Consider the following 9,056-nt stretch of genomic DNA (forward strand, 5'->3'; position numbering starts at 1 on the left):
TAATAGTGACAGGGTCATTCAAAGTATATATTTTATATTGGATGAGTTGTGGTAGTTTGTATCTTTTGAGGAATTGGTCCATTTCTTCAAGTTGTCAAATTTATGTGTGTAGAGTTGTTCATAGTATTCCCCTATCTTGTTGGTATCTTTGAGGTCTATAGTGATATACCTTGTTTTATTCCTGATATTGGTAATTTGCATACTCTCTCTTTTTTCCTTGTTGGTCTTGCTAGAGGTTTGCCAATTTTATTGATCTTTTCAAATAACCAGCTCTCTGTTCCATTTATTTTCCCTATTACTATTCTGTTTTTAGTTTCACTAATTTCCGTTATTATTTCTATTATTTTCCTTCTTGTGCTGGCTTTGGGTTTATTTTGCTACTCTCTTTCTAGGTTTTTAAGGTGGGAACTTAGATTACTGATTTGAGACTTTCCTGTTTTTCTAATGTGCACATTTAGTGCTGTGAATTTGCCCTCTCAGCACTACTGTAGCTGTGCCCCACAGATTTGGGTGTATTTTATTGTTCACTCAGTTCAATGCACTTTTAAAAAAATTTCTTGAGACTTCCTCTTTGAACTGCGGATTATTTAGGAGTGTGTTGTTTAGTTTCCAAGTGCTTGGAGATTTCCTTGTTATCTTTCCATTATTGATTGCTAGTTTGATTTCATTGTGATAAGAAAACATGCTCTGTGTTATTTTAAGTTGGCTGAGGCTGTTTTATGGCCCAGGATATAGTCCATATTGGTGTATGTTCCACGGGTGCTTGGGGAGGATGTGCATTCTGATGCTGCCGGAGAGTCGAGGTTCTCCAGAAGAACAGAACAAATAATATATAGATATGAAAGGAAATTTCTAGTGGAAATTGGCTCACATGATTACCAAGGCGAAGTCCCGCCACAGGCCATTTGCAAGCTGGCAGATGAAGGGAGCTGGTGGAGTGGCTCCCAGAGAAGCTGGTAGCCTGGCTCAGTCCAAGTCCCAAAGCCCCAGAACCAGGGAAGCTGCCAGTCCCCAGTCTGAGGCTGAGGCTGAAGGCAGGAGAGCCCCCGGGAGACCACGGGGAGGCTGTGGCGCGAGTGTCAAAGTCCAGAAGCCAAGGAACCTGCAGTCTGATGTCCAAAGGCAGGAGGAGAAAAAGCATCTGGCTCTGGAAGAGAGAGCGAGAGGAGGCCAGAGGAAGCTGAATATCTATCTCCCTTCTTCTCCTGCTTTGTCCCAGCCCCCACCGGTGGGATGGTGCCACCCACACCGAGGGCAGGCCTCCTCCCTCAGTCCACTGACTCACATGCCAGTCTCCCCCGGAAACACCTTCACAGACACACCGAGCAACAACGCTTCCCCAACCATCTGGGCATCCCTGAGTCTAGTCACGTTGACATCTATCGTTAGCCATCACAAGTGGAGTGTTCTATAAATGTCAGTTAGATCCTGTTGAATTCTCCTAGAGCCTTGCTAATTTTATGTCAAATTGTTCTGTCAATTGTTGAGAGAGAGAGATGTTGAAGTCTTCAACTGTAATTGTGTATTTGTCTATTTCTCTTCTCAGTTCTGTTAGTTTTTGCTTCCTGTATTTTGCAGCTCCGTTGTTTGGTGCGTTTACATATAGGTTGCTATGTCTTCTTGGCGGACTTACCTTTTTAACATTATATAATTTCCCCTTCTGTCTCTGGTAATCATCTTTGCTCTGTAGTCTATTTTGTCTGATATTAATATAGCCAGCCCTGATTTCCTTTGGTCAATGTTTATATGATATGTTTTCATTCCTTTACTTTCAATCTGCCTATATCACTACATTAGAAGGGCATGTCTTGTAGGAAACCTATATTTGGGTCATGTTTTCTACTCCAACTTGTCGATGTCTGTCTTTTAATTAGTGTAACTTTAGGTCATCTGTGTTTAAAGTAATTATTGATATGTTAGGGCTTAAGTCTGTCATTTTATTTTTTGTCTTCTATTTGTTCTCTCTGCTTCTCTTTTCTCTGTTTTTTCTCTCCTGCCTTCTTGTAGGTTACTGGAACATTTTTTAGAAGTTCATTGTGAAGTATCTATAGTGTTTTTGAGTGTATTTCTTTGTCTAGCTCTTAATGGTTTCTCTAGGTATTACATTTACATATATATGACTTATCATAGTCTGTTGGCGTCATCATTTTGCCAGCTTGAGTGAAGCATAAATACCTTACCTCCCTTTACATCCCTTCCCCGGCCCTTTGTCATATAATTGTCTTAAATATTTCTATACATACATTGAGAGTCGCATCAAACAGTGCTATAATTTTTGTTTCAACTGTCAAACATTATTCAGAAAACTCAAGAGGGGAGGAAAATCTACATTTTTGCTTATTGTGTTCTTTCATCCTTCCTGATGTTCCAAAAATTCTTCTTTTATTGTTTTCTTTATATTTAGAGAACAACCTTTGGCCATTCTTATAGGGTAGGTCTGCTGGTGAGAAATTCTCTTAGTTTTCCTTCATCTGATAGTGTCTTGATTTTTTTCTTTAATCTTGATAGGTGTTTTTGTTTGTTTGGTTAGGAATTTTTTTTTTTTTTTTTTGCTGGGTATTCTTTATTCTGATTTTCTTTCAGCATTTGAAAAATATTGTGCCACTTCTTTTTGACCTCCTTGGTTCCTAATTAGAAATTTGTTGTCATTTGTTTTATGTATAATCTTTAGTTTTCAGAAATTTAATTACAGTGTGTCTTGGTGTAGATGTTAGAACCGGTTTCCCTCAGCCCCAGGAACAGATAGGCAGAGTCACCAAGGCTGCCACAGACAAAGGAGTTTATTCTCTAGCTCGAGCTAGGGTCCAAGGCACAGAGTGCCAACGCAGTGGCCTCTCCATGAGCCAGGACCCGCCCTAGGGTGGGAACTAAGCTTTTATACTCATCAGTGGGTTACATGTACTGGGCACACCATCCCCCCACCCCCCTTTTAGTTCATTTGCTCCTTCAAAAGTGGCTGATAGTGTTGGCTCCTGATTGGCTGGTTTCCAAGCCGGAGATTTGGCTCCTGATTGGCCGGTTTCCAAACCAGGGGTTTGGCTCCTGAATGGCCGGTTTCCAAGCTGGGGGTTTGGCTCCTGATTGGCCGGTTTCCAAGCTGGGGGCTTGGCTCCTGATTGGCCGATTTCTAAGCCGGGGGCTTTCAGTTGTTACCAGCAGCATTCCGGGGAGGGGGAGGGCCTGCGTCAGGGAAACCGAAACTTAGGCCTATCCTATGAGGTCCAGTCTGTCATGGAGTCACTCCTGTTTTCCTTCCTGCTCTACATTCCCCCCCCCTTTTTTTTTCCTACGAGCACTCTTGCTCGGACATGGGGCCTCGTGTTTCCCCTTTTTGTAAGCAGGAATCACGGCTCAGCCTCTGGTACTGTTGTCGCAGTACCATCAATTGTACAGTATTGACTCGTTCTTTTACAAAGGGAACTAATCTATTTAAAATACACGGTCCGAAAGTGAGGATGAGCAAAAGCACAATTAGGGGTCCTAATAAAGTTGAAAGCAAAGTAGTCAGCCAAGGGGAGCTATTGAAGCGTGACTCAAACCACCCTTCTCTTTGTTCACGCTCTCGCCTCCATTTAGCCAGTCCTTCTCTGACTTTAGCCATGGATTCTCTTACTACCCCGGTATGGTCAGCGTAGAAGCAGCACTCTTCCCCTAGGGCCGCACACAGCCCTCCCTGTTGGAGGAGTAGTAGATCTAGTCCCCTCCGGTTCTGCAGCACTACCTCAGATAGTGAGGTCAGTGACTTTTCTAAATGGGAGATGGATTCTTCAATCCTGGATATGTCTTTATCTACGGCGGCCCTCAGGCTATTGAACCCCCTGTGCTGCACCGCTAAGGATGAGATACCTGTCCCTGTTCCTATTGCGCCCAGACCGAAAAGGGTGGCCAAGGTTATTGCTGTAAAGGGCTCTCTTTTTGTAGTTAACCTGGCACCTCCTGTGCCTTTTTCCCATGCATCATATATTATATTTTCTTGGTGGTAGATAACCTTAGGGAACACTAGTACCATGATGCAGATTTCCTCTAACTCATTAAAGACAGAAGGCTAAGGCATGGGGTCAAGCCTGTTTTAGAACAAACCCACCATCCATTGAGTGCCGGAATCACCCATTTTGTTGCTCCATTCTGGTTTATAGATGGGTGGACTTTAACACAAAATTGTGCATGGCTAGGGGGCACCTTCCCTACACAGATTCCATTTCCAGTGACTGCCTGAAGTGTTAGCCCGGGGCCCTTGCGGTCCCACGTGCAGGACCTGGGGGCCTCCTCTCCCGTGCGGTTGAAGGGGGCATCTATTCCTACTGCTTCATAGAAAGGGGGTCTGATGTCATAGCATAACTAACAGGCTTTTGTAGCATTGGGATCGGAGCGATTTAATGCCTCATATGGTGCTGTCAGCATTTTCCATAAGGGATCTCCTGACTTCTTTGTCCTGGGGGTTATTTGCTTTCTATCTCTGCCATTGGGGTCTTTAAGAGTGAGGGTAGGGCGACAGTCGGGCGTGGGCTATTTTGTTTTTCCCCCAGCACCCCCAAAATGTCAGAACCGGTTCCCCCCAGCACTGGATTGGGCCCTACAGAGCCTGAGATGGGAGAAGCCCTCAGTTTGAATTGTACTACAGTGCCCCGCCGCCCCCCAGCGGCGGTCATAGAGAGTTACTCCCCAGTATAGTCCCGAGACCCACCGTCTGTCCTTTTTTTCCTTCATCTGTGAACCTTACACCAGGTTACAGTCAGAGGTATACCTGGTTCGTGAGCATGGCCGGACATAAGACATCTCAATGAAAAGAGGTCGGACCTGTCACTTCCACTCTCCGTCATTGGTGGTCACACACCTCCAGGCTGCACAGTAGAGAGACTCGATCCCCCCACACGCGCGTCTCATTTCCCCTGTTCTAAATCCTGGACATGCATAAAACCCATTCCTATTTAACTCTATCTGGGCCTGGCGTTGGGTATATTGATATTCATAGCTCAATCCCTGCCACTTAGGGTCGTACTGCAGATTGTCCTTGCCTGGCAATTGTTCTAAGTTGAAGTACAGGTCAGGCCACCAAGTGTTTAGTGGGGCCGTTCTTGAAGTCCTACTATAAACTTCATGGGTTTCTAAGTTAGTGATTTCCCAGGTGAGGTTATAGGGCATGTGGGGATTTGGGTCAGTCATTGTTTTTCCCATAAGGGTTATGAATATAGCAGTCACCACAAGCATTTTTATTCTGTATACCTTTATTCTGGGTCCTGCGGCGGTCTGGTTGTTACGCGAGTCAGTCTGGTCTTTAGTGGATTCTCAGGATCCGCTGAGGCCCTCCACTGAACTTGCTGCTGCTCCCGCTCGTCCTCGTTGGCAGGTCTTACGTGGGAGTGATGTACCCAAGTCGCCACTCCGTCAACCTTTAGGGCAGTGGGAGTAACAAGAATAGTCTGAAAAGGTCCCTTCCACCTGGGCTCCAGGGTCTTGCTATTATGCCGTTTCACCCATACCCAATCTCCCGGCTGGTAGGGGTGCCCGTTAACCTTTTTTTCTTCCGGTCGGGTGACTTGATAAATGGCTCGAAGGGCAGGCCAGATCTGGCTCTGAACCTGTTGCAGGGCCTGCACAGCCTGTAGTACTTCTATAGGGTGTTCAGGCAGGGTCTCAGGTTTCATTTTTGGAATTACCGGTGGAGGAGCACCGTATACTATCTCAAAGGGGGTTAGGCCTAAATGGTAGGGGGTGTTCCAGGCTCGGAACAGGGCAAAGGGAAGGAGCGTCACCCAGTCCCCGCCAGTCTCCAGAACCAATTTAGTCAAAGTCTCCTTTAGAGTTCTGTTCATTCTCTCTACCTGCCCTGAGCTCTGGGGATTATATGCACAATGTAGTTTCCAATCTGCCCCCAGAGCCCGGGCGAGTCCCTGACTAACTTGACTTGTGAAGGCTGGGCCGTTGTCAGACCCTATGCTCTCCGGCAGCCCATATCTGGGAACTATTTCTTCCAGCATTTTCTTGGCTACTATTAAAGCAGTTTCTCTTTTAGTAGGAAAAGCCTCTACCCACCCTGAGAAGGTGTCTACCATAACCAGCAAGTACTTGTACCCATATTTCCCTGGCCTTACCTCCGTGAAATCTATTTCCCAAAACAATCCTGGCCGCCTCCCCCGTTCCCTGGTACCTGCATGGGTCCCTCTGATCTTTCCCGACTGCATGACCTGGCAGACACGACAGTCCTTGACAATGCTTTCTGCTGTCTTTCCTTGTGATTTGAACCTGAGTTGTGCAGTGTCCAGCAGCTGCAACATCTTTTTCTTGCCTAGATGCGTTGTCTGGTGCAAGTGTCTCAGCAGATGGTTCCCCAAGGCTTCAGGAACTACTAGGCGATGCTCTCTGTCTTGGAACCAACCATCCTTACCCTGCGTTGCCTGCAGTTTTTCTCTGGCCCAGTCCATGTCCATACTGGAATAGTCCAGTTGAGGGGGTATCTCTCCCATCCCTGGGGGGTGGCAGGCTCAAGTGTAGGACACCTGTTGGCGTAGGTCCTTCTGCAGCCCTCTTGGCCTCGGTGTCCACAGCCCGGTTGCCCCTGGCCTCAAGGGAGTCCCCATTCTGGTGTCCCAAGGTATGGACTACAGCCACTGCCTTGGGTAACAGGATGGCTTCTAGTAGTTGGAGTATCTCTGGCTTGTGCTTAATCTCTTGCCTTCTGCTGTAAGGAAGCCCTTTCTCTATAGAGGGCTCCGTGTATGTGCACTGTCCTGTAGGCATAGCGGCTGTCAGTATACACCGTCAGCCTCTTCCCCTGGACCCGGCGAAGGGCTTCTGTCAATGCGACCAGTTCAGCCTTCTGGGCCGAGGTCCCCTGTGGAAGGCGCTGGCCCAGATAAGCCTGCCTTGCTCATCTACTATAGCCGCCCCTGCATACCTGTGTCCGTCCCGGATGAAGCTGCTCCCATCCGTGAACCAGGTCAGGTCACTGTTCACGAGGGGGCGGTCTTGCAGGTCATTCCGGGCCATCTGGGTCTCAGCCAAGATCTCAAGGCAGCTATGTTCAGGCGTTGCCGGCACTGGATCCAAGTCGTCGTGAAGGGCCTCATTGAACAAGGTGAGTGAGTTCTTAAACCCTTGAGGCAGCCTTGTCCATGTCAGCTGCCCCTGGATTTCCCTCTCTTTATCTTGCCATTCAAAGGCAAATATTTCCTGGCTGTGCGGGGCTACTGCTAAACTGAAGAAAGCATCCTTTAAATCCAAAACGGTATACCAGGTTTGTGTCGGGGGAAGGGAGCTTAGCAGGGTATAAGGGTTGGGAACCGTAGGGTGGATGTCTAGGACCCGCGCATTGACCTCCCTGAGGTCCTGCACAGGCCGATAATCTTTCCCACCCGGTTTCCTCACTGGCAACAAAGGAGTGTTCCAAGCTGACTGGCACTTTCGGAGGATTCCGGCATCTAGAAGCCTTTGAATGTGGGGCGTTAAGCCCATTTTGGCCTCTTGGGCCATGGGATACTGCCTGACCCGGGCTGGTTCGGCTCCTGGTTTCAGTTCAATATAGAGAGGCGGCCGATGCTTTGCCCATCCTGCTCCCCCTGTCTCAGCCCAGGCTTCAGGAAACTTGTGAAGCCAGTAGCCCATTTTCCCTTCCTGATTGATCTTCATGGGCTGATACAGTCAGTACTCGTCTGCCTGAGCCAGGGTCAGGACTTGAGTAACCCGGGGGCTACTGATAAGGTTGCCTTTGTCATCAGTTATTATTATTCCTTCTTCTTCAAAGTAGATATGGGCCTTTAATTTTGTGAGTATGTCTCTTCCTAATAATGGAGTGGGGCATTCTGGAATGACCATGAAAGCATGACTCACTTGCCCTGAGCTTAAGTCTAACTTTCGTTGCGTGGTCCATTGGTAGGGCTTAGTTCCAGTCACCCCCTGCACCCAGCTAGTCTTATTGGATAGTTTTCCAGTAGTTTTGGTAATCACCAAATATTCTGCCCCCATGTCCACCAGGAAGCTAACTGGGTTCCCCTCCACTTGCAAAGTTACCCTGGGCTCGGGGAGGGGCACCGAACCCCGTTTCCCCTATTTGTCTTTATCCTGCCCCAGCACCATAACCTTTCCAGAGGGTCCAACCCCATGTCCCCCTTTCTTTTGGGGGCAGTTCCTAGCCCAATGTCCATGCTCCTTGCAGTGGGCGCACTGATCCTTGCCTAGCCTCTCCCTCCGAGGTCGTTCTCGGCCGTTTGCTCCTAACTGACCCCCTCCCGTGGCTGCAAGTAGGATCTTGGCCATCTCCTTATTTGCCTTACGTGCCTCGCCCGCCTGGAACTTCCTATCTTCCTGTCTCATTCTCTCTAACTTCTCTTCCAGCGTTTCCCTATTGTTGTAGACTTTTTCTGCCACTTCCAGCAGGTCCCTCAGAGTTTTCTCACTTAACTTCTCTATTTTCTGCACCTTACGCCTAATGTCTGGGGCTGCCTGGTTAACAAAAAGCCATCATTACTGCCGCCTTGCTCTCTTCTGCCGTAGGATCTATGGGAGTGTACTGTCTGAAAGCCTCCATAATCCTCTCTAGATAAGCCGCTGGACTTTGCTCGGGCCCCTGCCGAACATCCCCTACCTTAGCCAAATTGGTCGGCTTCCGTGCTGCCGCCCGGAGACCGGCCATTAGAGTCTGGCGGTAGACCCGGAGACGCTCCCTACCTTCAGCCTCATTGTAATCCCATGGCGGCCGTTCAAGGGGAAAAAGGTCTGGTCGATGACTCGAGGGTTGATGGTGGGTCTGCCATCCTCTCCAGGGACTAACTTTCGTGCCTCTCCCTGGATTCGCTCCCTCTCCTCTGTGGTAAAAAGAACCTTAAGCAACTGTTGGCAGTCATCCCGTGGGCTGATGAGTGAAAAGGACCGAATCTAAAAGGTTAATTAGATCTCTTGGATTTTCAGAAAAATTCGCATTTTGAGATTTCCAATTATAAAGATCACTGGTGGAGAAGGGCCAGTACTGATATGCCTGCTCCCCATCCACTCCCGGGGGTCCCACGGCCCTCAAGGGAAGCGCCCTCACGGGTTCCAGATCTGGACTTTGTCCAATCCAT

At 48.1% G+C, this 9,056-nt stretch overlaps 1 pseudogene; it reads right to left on the bottom strand.

Annotated features, from left to right (window-relative positions):
- LOC138382878 (rho GTPase-activating protein 27-like) overlaps positions 1-9,056 on the bottom strand; it is a 57,758-nt pseudogene extending 48,702 nt beyond the window's left edge.

The sequence above is a fragment of the Eulemur rufifrons genome, chromosome 4 (assembly GCF_041146395.1).
Source record: "Eulemur rufifrons isolate Redbay chromosome 4, OSU_ERuf_1, whole genome shotgun sequence".
Classification (NCBI taxonomy): domain Eukaryota; kingdom Metazoa; phylum Chordata; class Mammalia; order Primates; family Lemuridae; genus Eulemur; species Eulemur rufifrons.